Raw genomic sequence first — 17,136 nt, forward strand, 5'->3', positions numbered from 1 at the left:
TTCTATGAAGCATTGATACTGTTTGAATAAAACAATAGCATCATTGAAGCTAAAGAAAATATGTCTTTTGTTTCAAACAATTTTTAATTTAAGACGAAGAGATATATTCGTTGAAAAATCAAACAATCGTAGTTATTGATCGAAACAGTAGTTTGTTTAGACCAGTCCAATCATCAAAGGACCCCGCACACATCACAGGGAAAATTGGCCTTCCGTCGAATTTGCTGAAATTGTAGTATGATGTAGTTCATGTCGTCCTGATCAAAATTCATAATGAGGCCGAGGTCAAAGAATGGAAAGTTTCCGAGATACGAGAGGTCAAAGGTCAATAATAGTGCCTTATTCAAAAATTTTATTCTTTGTGTATATCCGCACGTGAGCAGTGTCGTTGTGCGCGTATATTCTGCATATGTATGTGTATTTGTATGTGAACACGTAGCTTCGTAGGTCGAGTCGTCGAGAATCGGCTCGCTTTATTATTTGAAGCCGAATCTCATTTCGCGGCGAGTTTCGGCTCTGCAGGCTACACCGATTGTCTTCATTAGCTATCACCAATCTTGAAACTCTGCCATTGTGTCACACCGGAGAGTACGAGATCAGATGGCCACTCATGGTACACATGCTTAAATAAAAATGAAACCTTTTTTCGACGGTGAACATGCTGGCTAAGTTTGATCTCGATCCGTGCACTAGTTTTGTAGGTGGCCATATTGCAAACGCCATATTACTATTGCCATGTATCAAACCAGGCTACGCTCACACATACATACGTAGAATGGCACATACGCACACAAAAATACTGCTCACATGCGGATATACACAAAGAATAGAATTTTCGAGTAAGATAGGCACTATTAGTTGTTTTCCATTTACATCAAAACTCAGATAATTCTCACTTGTGATGTCATTCGGTCTTTATTATTCATTAATTGCCAAACAGGATAGAACGACGTCACAAGTGACAATTATCTGAGTTTTGATGTAAATGGACCTATTATTAACCTTTGACCCCCCCCCCGTATCTCGGAAACTGTCCATTCTTTGACCTCGAGCCCATTATAACTTTTGATCAGGACGACATGAACTACATCATACTACAATTTCAGCACATTCGACGGAAGAGGCCAATTTTCTCTGTGATGTGTGCGGGGTCCTTTGTTTGGATGCAATAAAATTTATTAAACTCAAAGAAATCTTTTTCTCTGTGTATGTCTTACAAGAGATTCGAAACATTTAGACTTGAAGAATATCGAGATAATTAGAACTTTGTCGAGAAACGTGATGCCCCCACCCCTATTCGTAGTATATTTTTTCGCGCTAACAATCTGTCATATTTGACACGCAGATAGATCGTAAATAACTCAGTGCCATAACAATTCATCGTTTATGCTATCATACCTCCCTCCCTTCCACCCCTTCTTTCTCTTTTTCCTGTTTCTTCTTTCACTCTCTCCCTTACCTCCTCTCTCCCTCTCTCTTCCTTCTTCTTTCCTTCTTTCTCTTTTTCTTTCTGTCTGCTTCTCGTAGCATCCAAACATGAAAATTTCTCTGTCTGTGACGCCTAATGATGCCGCAACAGTTGAATGACACAACAATTTCGTTGAATTGGTACTTAGGCTGAGTTTCCACTGAGCGCGTCACGCGTCGCGTCATCCAATCAAAACATCCCATTTCGATCCCGTCACAAGAATGTAATGAAATGGGATGTTTTGATTGGTTAACTTGTGACGACGCGACGCGTGACGCGCTCAGTGGAAACTCAGCCTTAGGACTGGACAGACCGAGAGGTAGCGGAAAACGAAGGAGGTGGGAGAGCAGCAGGAGAAGGCGAAAGTGGAGAATGGAGAACAAAGCCGGAGGATATGCCTCATAGTCTCTGATCGAACTATCAAATTGTCGCAGTGCGGTAGTGATGTAGGTAGAGGTGTAGTGAGCCAGTGGCGCGGCCAGGCTGACTAGTAGCGGGACGCGACTACTGTCAGCAGAGCGGAAAGAGCGAAAGAGAGGAACATCGAAAGGGGGTGGTTGACGGAGACGCGAGAGGAGGGGGTGACGTGAGTGGCTACCAGAGAATTGTCGCTTACGATCGCAGCTTGTTTCCTTCTCTCTCTAACTGCATTCCACGGTACTCTCTAACAATTCTATCCTTTCTCTCTCTCTCTCTCTCTCTCTCTCTCGCACTCTTTCTCTTTCTCTTTAGCGCTCACCGCTTCCGTTGCACTCCTCCTTGGCGCATCCCAGTCTCCATCTCTTTCCACATCCAGGTACTTCCTACATAAGCCTGCCTCCTTCTTGTCCTCTATTCCCTGTCGCTCTTTCCCCCAATCTCCACTCCATTCCTCTCCTTTCGAGCCTCCACTCGACTCCCAAATACTGCAATTTCAGCCTTGTCGCCACTACGGCACTTCAACTACGAAATGATAAATTCCTGGCCCGTCTGCCCTGCCTCGTCTCCCGCCTCGTTCTCTTCCTCCGCTCCTCCGCACCACACCGCGCCAGTCCTCGTTCCGCTGGCAACCACTTCGTGTTTCCAGCGCGGTTAAGCTCGTCCGCTCAATTGACTTGATTGACTAGATTGCTGCCTTCGTAACTGCGTTTCTTCGCCTCTATTGCGCTTCTGTAAAGACACTATTGTGACAGTAGTAGAACAGTAGAACAGTAGAATTATGTTTAAAGTTTTTGTTGCCCTCCAGAGTACCTAGCACGATGATTAGGAGTTTTTAATGAACAATCGCCTTATCTATATAAATCCTTTATTCCGACGACGTTTGAATAGTACATCTAATAACAATGAGTGTGTTTCTTCGTGACCTGCAGAACCACTCTCACAAGTACTTCCAACAGATTCACGAACGTCCGCTTAGCTGAGAAAGAAGCTTCGCTTTAGTACTCCTACGGAAGATATACGCAAACTGCCGAAACTTCGACCTGCTCCGGTCGGCTTGTTCGACGAGTTTAATCGGCGGGATGCTCTAGCCCGATAGGCGAATCGAGGTTAAACGAGGCACGGTCTTTGAACGAACAGTTGGAACTTCCGGGAATAAACAGAGAATGGACCAAAGATTCCCCTTTCGGCTCGATTAACAAATATAGTTATGTATGCACACGTGATAGGGAGACAGAGCAAAGGCACGTAATTGGAAGGACATAAGATAAAAGAAAAGGGAATAGGGAGAGAGAGAGGGAGGGAGGGATAAAGGTATGGATGATATTGATGGTAAAGGTACAGACTGAGCTTTCGTGAGAATGGAGGAAGGAACGGTGAACGTCTAATTACTGGCAGAAACGTGGAATTCCCCGTAGTCGGCCGTTTTCCAGAAAGCCCATTAACCCATTTACTCCCTGTTTGCAGCAGCACTTTACGTCACCGATATGTCCTGAATTCGCACTCGTCGAATACGTGCCACGCTTACCTATACATGTTATTGCTATGGAAACATATTAAGCCGGACATTCGGCCGTACTCGTATTTCGTGGCTCGGTTTCATTAGACTCGCGTGAAGCGTAAATATTTGTCGAATACTCAAGAAGCAATAAAATCTCTCTCATGCGGAAATAAAATAAAATCTCCCTCGTGCTTAAATAAATAATCGTGAACGCTTTAAACAAACAATGCTCATAAACTACTCTTAATTATGAATTTCGACAAGTAATTTATCATCATTTAGGAATGTTAGTAATACTAGAAAAATAGAATTTTTTATTTTATGCATTGTGTGGATTTAACTTTAATATATTTGACTCTAATATCTATATATATAAGTCACGTCTGTCTGTCTGTCTGTCTGTACGCGAACTACTCATTCGTTAGTGGACCGAATTTTTACCAAAAGTATATGAAACAGGGGTAGAATTTTCCGGGGATGAAAATGTCGCGGCCAATTTTTTGCTACCGATTTTCTGGAAACCGATTTTTTTTATTTCTCTAATTTTTCGGGAAATAATTGACCGAATCTTAAAGAATTATATGAAGTAGGGGTAAAATTTCCCGGGGATTGCCATAAAGTGTATAATTTTTTGTTACCGATGTTTGGGGAAATCGGTATCAGAAAATTTTCCAATTTCTTGGAAATTAATTGACTGAATCTCAAAGAATTGTATATGCTAATTTTTTTGAAACCGCGCGAGTTTAATTTTTCATTAATGTACTGATTTTCTTGAAATGTTTCCAATATTTGTTTAAAAAAATATACGTGATTTTTTAAAAAATGTACATTAGAAGACGGTCAGGATAATCTATTGTTAAGAGCAGCACTAAATTATGAAATGGAGAAAGCTGCAAAGGTAAAAAAAAAATAAATCTTTTTTTATAATTTTCGGGAATTAAATTGTTCATAGGTCGATTAGTTTTAAATGAAATATGTTGTATGTAGGATTTGTTACCGATCTTTTTGGAAACCGGTATCAGAAATTTTTCAAATTTTTCGGGAATTAACCAGTCACTTCAATTCGTGACTGTCGTGAGCGATTAAGACCAGTTTTTGGAAACCGGTTACGAAATTTTTCCAATTTCTCGGAAAATAACAAGTAATTCGCGATCAGACAGACAGACATACGTACATACAGACGTCAGGTACTTATATATATAGATAGGGGTAGAAAGAACTAAAGAATGTAATAGAATTAGAAAAATTGCTAATAGTAAAGAATTAGCTAATAGTAAAGCTAATGGTTTACGATTTCTGTTAAAAAAAAATATACGTGATTGCTTCAATTTCCGCAAACTTTGAGATATCAAGCTGAATTTTTTTATGGATAATTTTTTTAATAGATAATTTTTATGGATAATTTTTTGTTGAGAAATAATAAGTATTAATTGATCGATTTTTTTTAAACCAGTGCCAAAATTTTTTAAATTTTTGGAGGATAAGTTTAATTTTTTATTAATGGATCGATTTTCTTGAAACCGATGCCAAAATTTTTCTAATTTTTTGTTGATGATTTTGATGAAATTGGTACCAAAAAATTACTAATTTTATGGAGATGGCTACTATGGGATTGAAAATTGGGTTTTATGAAGTTCTATTGGTGCTTCTAATTAATGAGTGAGTTTGGGGAGAGGGGAACAGATTTTGAGCCCGCGCTTCGCGCGGGCTCAAAATCTAGTATTTAAATATTACGTTCTCGTATATTTTGGAAGCTTTTATTTTTTAAATAAATTCTTGGATTCTTGATATGTTTTAAAAGCGTCTTTAAAATTTTTATCGTAAGAAGATTATTACTAGTGTAATAAATAATTGTCAGTCAGTCGTGGGCACAATTGATGCACGCTCTAACAAAGAAAAATGAAAGCATTAACTCGATCTTTATCTTGATACTGTGCCCCGTACTAATACCGTATTCCGAACGTAACTAGGTCCGTATAATGCTCACCGTCCAATCGATATTTCTCACGAGAGATAGTTATCATATACCTCTCTTTATACCATCGATACGAATTTCGGCATGTGAGAGCGCGCGCAAAGTTCTTCACGTGTCTGTATATTTCGCGGGATGGTATATAAGTTTCTGGAAAATTTAGTGAGCCCCTGTGAGACGACAAATCCACTTTTCACGCGTCAGGAAGACGGAAAAGTATCGCGCGCCGTTGGAAATCTGACTTTTGAAATTCCATGAACGGTCTTGCCATAAATTCGGCGGAATGTGGCCTGATATATTTATAGATATGTGGCTAACGTTTATGGGATTGCGCGAATCCGTATCACGCACTAAAGTCTCATAACAAGTTTGCGTTCAATAAGTCAGACGTACGTACATTCACGGTACGTTGCACCGCGATACTGCCAGATTTCACCATACCAGCCTATTACATATTATTATAGCAAAATATAGTAACAATATAGTAACAACTATCATACAATACGAATACGCATTAGAATGGGAGCCGGCAGAATTTTGCGTGGTGTTGAATATTTTCGTTCGCGATATAAACGTTTCTTCTAAAGACTAGAGCTCGACTAAAGCCAGCCAAATAGGCGATTGTGTAGTCCGTGAGAGAATGATAATACAATCATCGTGCTATGAAGTTTAATACTTGAAGTTTAATACTATTGTCTTGACGATTATAATGACCAATAGAGTAATAAATTATTGCCAGTTAGGCCGATGCACACGTCTTAGTTTTATTATTTCATACTGGCAAACTACCAATTGTATTGAATTTAATACTTGAGCTCGATGCGACGTGTCTTTTTATTTTTTCCTCAACGTACATCACGTTCGATGTTAAATATTTGACGATCTTCCTTTGCAATTTCTTTCGCTCTATCGAACACTTCGCCAGCTGTACCTTAACTTTCATCTAATATCTCTTATTGTTAGTATCTTCGGCCTATTCCGATCAATTCCGTAATAAATATCGACATGGACTACAGCCATTTATAGGAAAGGACGTTGGCCACGGGGAGGAGGAGGATGATTTTTTTTTCATGCAAGAGGGATGGCGCGACAGGGCGGCGGGGGACGAGCAAACAGAGAAGACCGGAGGGTGGTTCTGTCAGGCCGCCTCCATCAATCTTCGGCAAAGGGATGACGCTAATACCCGCGAGAAAACGTCTTCGTGGTACCTTTATCCATAGAGCGTGCTGTATCCTGCATTAGAGGGCCGAGTATACCATTTGGAAAAAAAAACACGGACCGATTTTCGGATTCGATACGCAAACGTGTGAATTTATACTCGACGAGCGAGGAGAAAATAAAATTATTGATTTTTACAAATTTATATCTGCGTAACTTTTGAAAAATAAGCTGTACGAATTGCAGCTTAAAGTAAACGTTCCAAATACAATTTTTGACTTGTATTTTTTTAAACCAAGATTGTTTAAGAAAAAGTTTTATATTATTTTATGCTTAAAGTGTCAACCTGAATATATTTATTCTTTCTCAAAAGCGAACGGCTTTTGCTTTTACGTTGCGCTCTTAAAAGGATGTGTTTCTATATTTACCTCCTATTGTACTTTTTAAATACACGCATACGTTACATATCGATGCTCGTAAGTTTTATTCGCTACATGACGTTGCAATCGCGTAATTGGGATCGCGAGGCCAATGCAAGGGAAGAGGAAAACTTTCGGAGAATCATTTAAGCTTCGTTCCATGAAATTAGAGGAATCCGTAGATGCTGCAATCGCGAAAGACGGGAACCGTAGAAAAATGGACTTTTCAACTTATTACTCCTAGAGGCATATTATCCCTGATTGCGCCCGCTCGAAGACCTCGTTCTGAAGGGGGTGAGGAGCAGAAGGAGGAGGAAGATGAGGAGAGGTACGGGGAAGGCAAGAGTCGCCTCGCGCGATTTATCAATTTCACGGGGGACGAAGGAACTTTTTAAATTACAACGCGCTGATCAGCCTCGTCTTTCTCTCATTTCCCTTATCTCCTGTTTTCCTCTGCCAGACGCGCCAACTTCCTTCCCGGTCTTCCTGCTCGGGTAATTTGCTCGACGACGCGTTGCGGAGGCAATAATTATTATGCACCGAATACCGTTAATCTAATTTATTTGGTTAAGCGTTGGAAACCGACGACATTGTTGTGACCCGTACGTGCACCCGACGTAACATATCTGTGCACTTCATTTGCTTTCTAGTCGTACGAACGACATAAAATATTTCAAAAGACACACGCTGCGTGCGTTCTCGGAAGGCGCTCTCGGAAAAATAGAGAACCATATATTAATGCAACGACACGAGGCGCTCTAGTGGAATCATATTTTGGTCTGTAGGAGAGATTTCCCGTTCCCGCTGTCGAGGGAAAAATCATAAATCGTGCGGGACGGTATACCATAAGCTCGCGGATTCATATCCCACGTTGTTACACATCCCGCGAATGCACGCGTGAGATTCGTATGTTGTGCACTTAAATTTTATCTAAACGATTTTTCCGAGGATTGTGTTTTGCGCCAGACAATATTTCATCCCTTGTCTCTTTGATTTCTTATATTCGCGTAGATTTTTAAGCTTCTTTGTTATTTGCATAATTAGGCAACAATCATCTTCTTTAGTAATCTCTTGATTGTCAATGCTCTTCTCTACATCTCGTCTAAGCCTCAAGATTCGAGACTCCGCTAATATGTAAACCCATTTGAAACGGAGAACTAAATTTTTATTATCGTTTTATCTCTGCGGGTTAATCATCAGAAATCCTTTATGTTCGCTTATAACTTGAAAGCTACTGCGAAAGCGGCTTTAAAATATATAATGTTAAAAAGTGGGCGATGTGTCCTATCTATCTGAATTTGTTGAACGTCACGAAGCTATAAAACTTAAATCCATAGAGCGTTTTTACGTTTATCGAAGGAGTCTCGTGCGAGTACACGCTTTCCCAATGCTACTTCACCAATTTCGTGACTAGGAAGTCGTCGTTTCAGAGAGAGTTCCGAACGTCGTCGTCCTCGATCCGTCGTAAAGAAGTTTCCGAACGGCGCGCGTAATCGGGAGGATAGCCGGAGGAAGGGTTTTTCAAGCAGGTATAGACGCGCGGTACCATTTACTGTGAAAGCCTTTGTTCGATTTCAAGTACCCGTTTCCTACGTCTTTTACGTAGCCCGGCTAGCCCGATACTTTTATCCCACGACGGCGGAAAAGGTGGAATCAGATAAGTGATCCCGCCATCGATGGGAAAGCTGCGTCAGACATCACTTCCGAGTTTAAAACCGCTAGCTCCAACGCGATCGTAAGGTTACATATAGATTATGTGAATATGCGAATATGTTGAGATTATCTTTCCTGGATCTCAGGAGTATGCACTTGTACAGAGCGAAGGAATAACTAGAGGACTGTTGACCGTATTGATCACTTTTATTATAGCGAAAGTAACAATAATAGCAAAAGAACTGAGACTTATAACGGTGTATATAAAATACGTGGCCGTACGTGTGAGAGATGGCGGAAGAATTAGCGGGAAGTACGCGCGGGAAGAAGCACCGAGCGAAAAACAATAGATATGCTACACACATACAATCGCGCCCGCATGGAACACATTATGGCGCTCTTCCATCGACGCTCTGTCGCAAACTTAAAGCTACATACTAATAATAAAAATAAACACGCAGAATTTAATACTTAATAGAATATATTACCTATAAAGAGATTATAGAATCTATTAAAAATCTTTTTTAATAGTTAGTTTATTATTGTCAAAGTTGTTACGACAATCAACAACGTAATAAGTAAATTTAATCATATTCCAAAATATTCAAATTAATTAAAGTCCTGTTATCTTCGGAGCAACTCGACGCGATATCTTCCTGTCACATCTAGGAAATTAAATCAGTCTCGCAATAAATTGCTTGCCCAACACTAATTGCCACTAATTGACTTAGAACGCTTAATTAAAACGGATTTTCTCTTAGTTTCGTTGAAATAATTTCCACGTCGTTTGTCAACTCGGTGTTGAGAAAATTTGTATCTTTATACACGATGACGAAATGTCCCGGTTACTTTTGGTCCGGTCACGACGCTTTTCACGGCGCAGTTTTACAGTATTTTCACGTTAGATTACCTATTTCAACGGTATTGCAGTTTTTAATTATTCATACTTTCTCCGATGTGTTTGCCCGCACATAATAGCGCCTCGTTAAGCGTCCCGTTTTACTCGCACAGGACGAAATACGCGTGACGCTAAATGTTTATTTCAATATCACCCAGTGTGATCCGCTGTTATTTGCTTTGGGTGGGTAGCTTATATTTCCTGGCGTGAAACGTGCCCCGTAGTAGGTTTCAAGGATCACGGAAACCACGAAGCTTGATTACATTTCGCTATATTTATGGCAGGATCCTCATTTTATTGAGAGAAATCTCTCTTATGCTGCACCTGACTCAAGAGAATAGGGTATATTTCTAAAATCTAGATGATTATTTTTCATTATTCGAAATTCCATAGAGTGTTGTACTAGAATTGGCAATTTGACTAGTGGCAGTTAATCAACAAAAGTAGTAGTAATGTTTGAAAGGTAGAAGGTTATAATGAATTTAATTGGGATTAACTATATATTAAACAAATGTAATTTTTGCCATATATACTCTCTAAATCTGATAGGATGGTTTTGCCACTAATATATCAGAATGATTGCGATAGTCATTCCAAAAGAAAAAGGTTGTTACTCTAATTTGAGTAAACGCGGGTACTCATAAGGTAGGAGTGAATTTTTCACTCAAATTTTTAGAGCGACTACTCTACCAGAGTGATACGATCTTACGCTAAAGCTATAGTGAATCACAAGTCACTGAAGATCAACTGATAAATGACTTTAACAGAGTGAAATTTTTCACTCAAAATTGTAGAGTAACATAATTCACTTCCATAGACACTGATCTTCATTTAAATGGAGTGCGATTTCACTCCAACTTATAGAGCGCAATTTTACTCTTTCTCAGAGTGACGAATCACTCAAAGTGCACAGGCTCAATTTTCATTTTTCGTTACACTTGCATTTCACTCGTTTTGAGTGATATTTTACTTTTCGACTTTTAGAGAGTATACTGATTCGCAGACACTTTAATGTTATCGCAACTTAAAAAACCATCAGTTTGTCCATTTATTAGAAAAATCATAGTCTCCAAAGACAAATTTTGATAGCTTGCTTTCAAGCGGTTATTTCAGAAACGTACTTCGTTAGTATGTATTTGTCACGTTCTGACTGTTATCGTTCGTCCGTTTTTTTGGTCAATGCATTTAAGCAATTTACCAGGGATTTGAACAAGTCGTGTAAAAGATATTATTATTATTATTATTGTTATTCGGGACCGAAAAGATATCTGAGTTTATAAACTTTATAACGAGGATCACTTTTGTTTATCTGATTAAAATGAGGATTAATCGATGTCGAAGTTGACAGGAATAGGTTTAAATGGAGGTGCGTTTTCTAGTTTTCGCAATTGGTAGAGGAGGGGGAGAGGATCTTGATTAGAAATTGCTGCTTGTTTAATCTGGAACCTAATTCTTTTGATTTGAGTTCATCTGCCTCCCTTTTTCGTCATCTAACCCGGATCCTCGAAAATGAATTTTATAGCTCGCCACACTCTTCGTCAGCGCTCAAAAGCTAATCCGCCACACTCTGCTCGCCACACTCTTCGTCAGCGCTCAGATCGGCAGCGTAAAGACCAAATTCACTTTCGGGAATTAATAGTGATTCTAAAGATCAACCCCGTAATCGCCACGCTTTCGGCAGCAAAGGTACTTGCTCGCCACACTCTTTGTCAGCGCTCAGGACCAATCGCCACGCACTATGTCAGCGACAACTGCGAGTCAAATCTTAGAAGTGATCGATTAAGAATTTAACACGAGATGAAATTCCAGATTTCGAGCTTATTCTTTTTCAAACTTATCTTACCTTTATTCTTAAAATTTAATACAAGTAAGTTATGCGTGAGGCGCGGTCTTAAAATACGGAGACTAAGTCCCAAGATCGAGCGCGAATGCTCGGATTTAGAAGTACAGTCAAATGTAGGAACTGACTGTTTGAAATTGAGTGAGATTTAGGAATGGCTGAGCAATTGGAATGCTAGAGCCGAAGGAATATGTGTAAAAAATCGAAGCTCGGAACTATCTGACACTTCGCGGCGTTTTTCCGCCCTATTTATACCCAAAAATGACCAGAATCTCCCGCGTGAGATTTCCGCCATTTCTACGCGTCTTAAGGGGGGAGGTTTTCTAGAAGCTTCTAGAACATTCTAGAAGCGTAGTTTTGGGCCCCATCTGGCCCGCAACCCTCCAAGGGTCGTCCGATAAGATAAACATTTACAGGAAACTGAGCGTTCGCTCGAAACTCCGAGGCTAGCGTGCGTCGTCTAAGCGTTCGAATTTTTAACGTGTCGTCCGAAATTTAGTATAAAAGTTTCGTACGTAACATATTATACATACGTCGTCGTGCGGCGGCAAAATAAAAATGCTCCGCGTTTTTCCGCGTATTGAAGCGAACGAACAAAGGTGTACGCGCTATAAGGCACACGGAAAAGGAAAAGGATAACAGTGGCGTAACGCATTATGTAGACGCGCGGATAAGAAAGGCTGAAAGAACCGGTATAGAGAACAGCTCGCGTGTAAGGCGACATGGAGAACGCGAGAAGAAGAGAAGGGGGGAGGAGAGAGGGAAGAGGGAAGAAAGACAAGGGGGTAGCGCGTCTGGAGAGGATCAGGAAACGGAAAAAAAAGAAGGGACGGAGAAAAATTGGCTGCAGGTAACAGGATTAAGAGTGCTACTGCACGCCCGTTACCGGGATCATCCCGCAAGAAACTTTGCACTTGCCAACTTTTAATGCTGCGCCACAGAATCCTATTCCGCGCCGGCCGCTTCTTCCTGTCTCTCCTTTTGGCATTTTCTTCCCCCTTTCCCTGCCCTTTCTCGCTCCCCCTCACCCCGCGAGTTCCTTTCGCGCATACTTCTCGGCTACTGGGGAATTTAGCTTAGAACGATTCTTGCTGCAAACTTTAGCCGTCGCGCGAGAGAGCGACTCCGACCTTTACAACGGCGCGGCGTGGGCGCGGTGCAAGTTCTTTCGGTGAATATCGATGCATCCTGTTTTTGCTCGGCGCCTGCGACCGTCGCGGATATTTTCAGATATTTCCTCCAAGTATTTTCTCGGAAGTGCTTTCGACGGGATACGAGGACGGCGAGAGAGAGGGTAAGGGTACTTTTGATAAGTGGCCGATTCGGAACTCTCGCGAGCAGACGCCCCGTCGCCAGCGATAAGGAGGAGGAAAGAAGAATATTTCGCGCATTGAGCCGATTTGAATGCCGCGATTTGGATAAGGAGGGCGAGACGCTGTCAAAGAACTTTTTGCCGATTCTTCGATTTAGGTAACGGCGCTTCTATATGCCCAGGATTTCAATCCAGGCACGGGCAAATTCGATTCTAATCTTGATCTCTCGGCCGTGGCGCTTTCTAAGCATCTCTCCAGAGAGTCAATCGACACCGGTTTCAACGTGTTCTCGCATTCTCCTCTTCGTTTTCTCTCTCGACTTTGCCTTTAAACTACGTCGACAGCGATGTAGTTCTGAGATCGGACGAGAGAAGGAAAAACGGAAAAGAAGGAAGGAAGAGACCGCGGTGGAGATCGCGCGGTCGTGTCGATTCGAAAATACCTGCAGCGATCTTGGAAATGAGGTCGATACCCACTTCCGTGCGTCCCGATATCTTCGATTCCGCCGACGATTTAGCTCCGTAATGGCTCCATCGAGTCCGAGAAAAACGAAAAGATATAACATATAACCGTGCAAGAAAGGAGTGAAATTGGAGAACCCTGCGGAATATCCAGCGACTCTATTAAAGCGAAATACGTGTCAGAGTTTTATTATTTATTCAGTTTGTGTGTGTATATATATATACATATATGTGGCGCCAGACGCAACGACTAGTAACTTTCTAGTAGAAAGATGTCTGCTGATTTTATCGCAACGCGTGAGAAGCATCTATAAGTATGTATGAAAGAATTAGAGAATATCTGACAACTTCCTCGATGAATATAAACACGAGTACTCGGAACCCGTCGCGTCGCGTAAAAGAGTCACGGTCGGTCTCGCTCCGCGTATACTTGGCACGAGACACTACACTACCGTGTCTCTTGATAACATAAATGTATCCTACTACTTATAAGATTATAATTATTTTGTAATAAATACAAATAAACTATACATAAAAGGAATAATAAGTGAAGCAAAACTAATATATAAATCTTACAATCAATTAGAAAAGATGGCATTTTTGATCGGGCTGGATCTTGGTAGCTTAAAGATAATATATCTGTGTGAATTATACTTTTTCCAACTCATTGTCAGTAAATTGCGCGCCGATTATTTATCAGTTTGAAAATAGTTATTTTTTATTAGCTATTTACTGTTTCAAATAAAAATGACATCTTTATAATTGGGCTGTTAAAAAAAAATTATATATATATTTTTTAATGTAAACGTGTATTATTAACACCAAAACACAAAAATAAAAAAAAATTTGTGTGTAAACCTGTAAATTATAACTCGAAAAGTACTTAATGAAAAAATACTTAATTATAGTGTTTTGGAAAGCTCTCGACATAAGCTATAAGAATATGCAATAAAAAATATGGAGTTCTATTTAAGAAACTGAAGGTGTCCTTAACCTGACTTTAACGATGCCACCCAAAGTCAAACCAATGACACGATCTTATGTTCCCCTCAAAACTATACAATTTTTGTTTAAAACGTTTTTCTCTAAAATGCTTAGTTTTTGAAAGAAAAGGGGTGTACGGGTGGTCTCAGACACTCGGTATATGAGTTCATATAACTTATATATAAATTATATATAAGAAGCATATATCCATGAAGATTATATATGATTATCTATATATATATAATAGAATGTCTGTATGTATGTATGTATGTATGTATGTATGTATGTATGTATGTATGTTCTTTATACACTCTTAAACTATTCGACCGAATTTTTACCAAAAGTATATAAAATAGGGGTAAAATTTTCCGGGGAGTGTTATAGAGTGCATAGTTTTTTGTTACCGATCTTTTTGGGAACCGGTATCCGAAATTTTTTCAATTTTTCGGGAAATAATTGACCAAATCTTAAAGAATTATATATAAAACGTTGTCTTCCGCAAATACCACATATTTACAATATTTTTTGTAATGCCTGTTGTGAAAGGTCGATTTAAGATTGAAATTAAATTCAAATAAGAAATAGTATTCAGTGAATACCGTTACGAATTGACGTTTTGTCTCGCACGAATTTCGTTGCGTTTAAGTTCGTTACAAAGCTGAAACTTCAAGTCAAACGAACATAACGCGAGCAGTATCTATTGAAATTGCAAATATAATCAGTTTTAAAATGTGAGTCAGTGATATTAATTGCAAATATTAATTGTAATAGTTATGCCTGTTGTGAAAGTTCGATTTGAGATTGAAATTAAATTCAAATAAGAAATAGTATTCAGTGAATACCGTTACGAATTGACGTTTTGTCTCGCATAAATTTCGTTAGAAACCGGTGTCAGAAATTTTTCACATTTTTCGGGAAACAATTGACCGAATCTTAAAGAATTGTATGTAAAACAGGGGTAGAATTTCCCGGAGAGTGCTATAAACTGTATAATTTTTCGTTACCGATCTTTTTGGAAATCGATTACGAAATTTTTCCAATTTTTTAGGAAATAATTGAGTGAATCTCAAAGAATTGTATACGATGGAATTGCCGCTGATCGGTAAGTGAAATATCGGAAAAGCGGAAATGACTCAATAGTGTGAAACTCGAGTAGAAAAAAACCGGTTACGACATGTTTAATCCATAAACACCCTTTATGTTTGTCTACAATAAGGAAATTAAAACAGAAATAAAGTTGTTTAAGAAAAACGACTCCCGGGCGAAGCCCGGGTAACCAGCTAGTCATATATATATAATCATATATATGATTATATATATCATCTCTATCGTTTATCGTTTCTATTGCCTGTTGCCTGGCATTGCGCAAGGGCCTTATGTCCTAAACCAGTCAAAATGACTCTCCTAAATAATCACATACAAAAAAGTCTCGGAAAAAATTTTTCAGAACAAAATGTCTCAGTCCAAAAATATCTTCTTACCATAATGTATCGTACAAAAATCACTCCTACAAGAAAAACTCTGACAATAATTAACTTCGAAATTACATCATACAATTTATATTACACAATATCATTATAATGAATTACATCTTACAAATTTTTATTACAAAATATTATTATAAAAAATGAATATTACATTTAATTAGTATTAGGAAAGTTGTAAACCCATGTGGCACCTCGTTCCGCGTGGAAAGTGTATGCGTGGAGGCAGTAGGTTCCGCCCCCCCGCGGGGGGCTCCACTATTATTAAACTAGACACATAGTGTGTCTTCAAAGCGTTTCCATGCGTGGAAAGTTGTAAACCCATGTAACACCTCGTTTCGCGTGGAAAGTATATGCGTGAAGGCAGTAGGTTCCGCCCCCGAGGACTCCACTATTATTAAGCTATAGAAACATAGTGTGCCTTCAAAGTACATGCGTGGACTTCCTTTTGATTTTGTACTAAGTGTAACGGCATTTTTAACAATAAAAATCAACAACGTTAATGAATCCAGCAGACGTTTCATCCCACCAATATTATTTTACTGAGATATTTTTGTCCAATACATTATTATTTGAGATATTTTTGTTTGATACATTATTACGACAAGATATTTTTGCTCTTAATGGCTGAGATATTATAGACGAAATATTTTTGCCGAGATGTTTTGGGCTGAGATAAAATGAGAGGTCACCGTCCTGAACATGGTTCGGAGCATGGTCTTTACAGCAAAAGAAGTTCGATTTGCTGTTTTTGAGATTGTCTCTCCGAACGGCATTAAACCACTTTTGACGAAGTTTCACGTCTTGTGGCACTGTCGCGAACACTTTATTTGGTGTACTTTTGGTTGTACTACCAAAGAGAGGGACAAAACACGTCCTATACGTTTTAATTATTACCATTTCTATTAAAAAAACGAAATCTCAATAAATATCGTATACGGCATATAAAATTGTGACGTCACAGACTGCTCGGGTAACTTCGAGTGTGATTGATGCGTCATCAGCTATCAGTTTAAACTTGAAGTAATATTTCGGGAAAAAAAGATATTAAAAGATAGAAAAAATTATATATAATTATATATAAATCAAGAGACACGGTAGTGTCTCGCGCCAAGTACACGCGGAGCGAGACCGACCGTGACTCTTTTACGCGAGAAGTAGGAAGTATCTTAAAAATAAATTTTCATATTTGGACTTTGCGTCGCAATATCTCCGCTCGTAGGGCACGTAGCGGAATATTATAAGAGAAACCCCCCCCTAATTGGACCCCAAGCTATCGATCAAGGGACGAGTTGCGAGTACCCGAGATGTTGAGATCTCGATAACGAGTGAACGGATCAAGTTCTAAGTAGGCTTGATCGATAGCTTGGGGTCCAATTAGGGGGGGGTTTCTCTTATAATATTCCGCTACGTGCCCTACGAGCGGAGATATTGCGACGCAAAGTCCAAATATGAAAATTTATTTTTAAGATACTTCCTACTTCTACGTCGACCGCTCTCATCTCAATATTATTATGATATCAGAGAAACGTCACTTTCACTTTTTCGCCGCTGGCGGCGCAGGTATC

The 17,136-nt window shown here is 39.4% G+C and overlaps 1 long non-coding RNA gene across 1 annotated transcript in view; it reads left to right on the top strand.

Moving 5' to 3' along the window:
• Positions 1-1,781: 1,781 nt before the first annotated feature.
• Positions 1,782-17,136, top strand: part of LOC139816686 (uncharacterized) — a 192,810-nt gene continuing 177,455 nt past the window's right edge. Inside the window, exon 1 of the long non-coding RNA XR_011733063.1 lies at positions 1,782-2,054. This is a non-coding gene — a long non-coding RNA (uncharacterized lncRNA). The remainder of the gene's footprint in view (positions 2,055-17,136) is intronic.

Source organism: Temnothorax longispinosus, chromosome 7 (assembly GCF_030848805.1).
Source record: "Temnothorax longispinosus isolate EJ_2023e chromosome 7, Tlon_JGU_v1, whole genome shotgun sequence".
In the NCBI taxonomy this organism is placed as follows: Eukaryota; Metazoa; Arthropoda; class Insecta; order Hymenoptera; family Formicidae; genus Temnothorax; species Temnothorax longispinosus.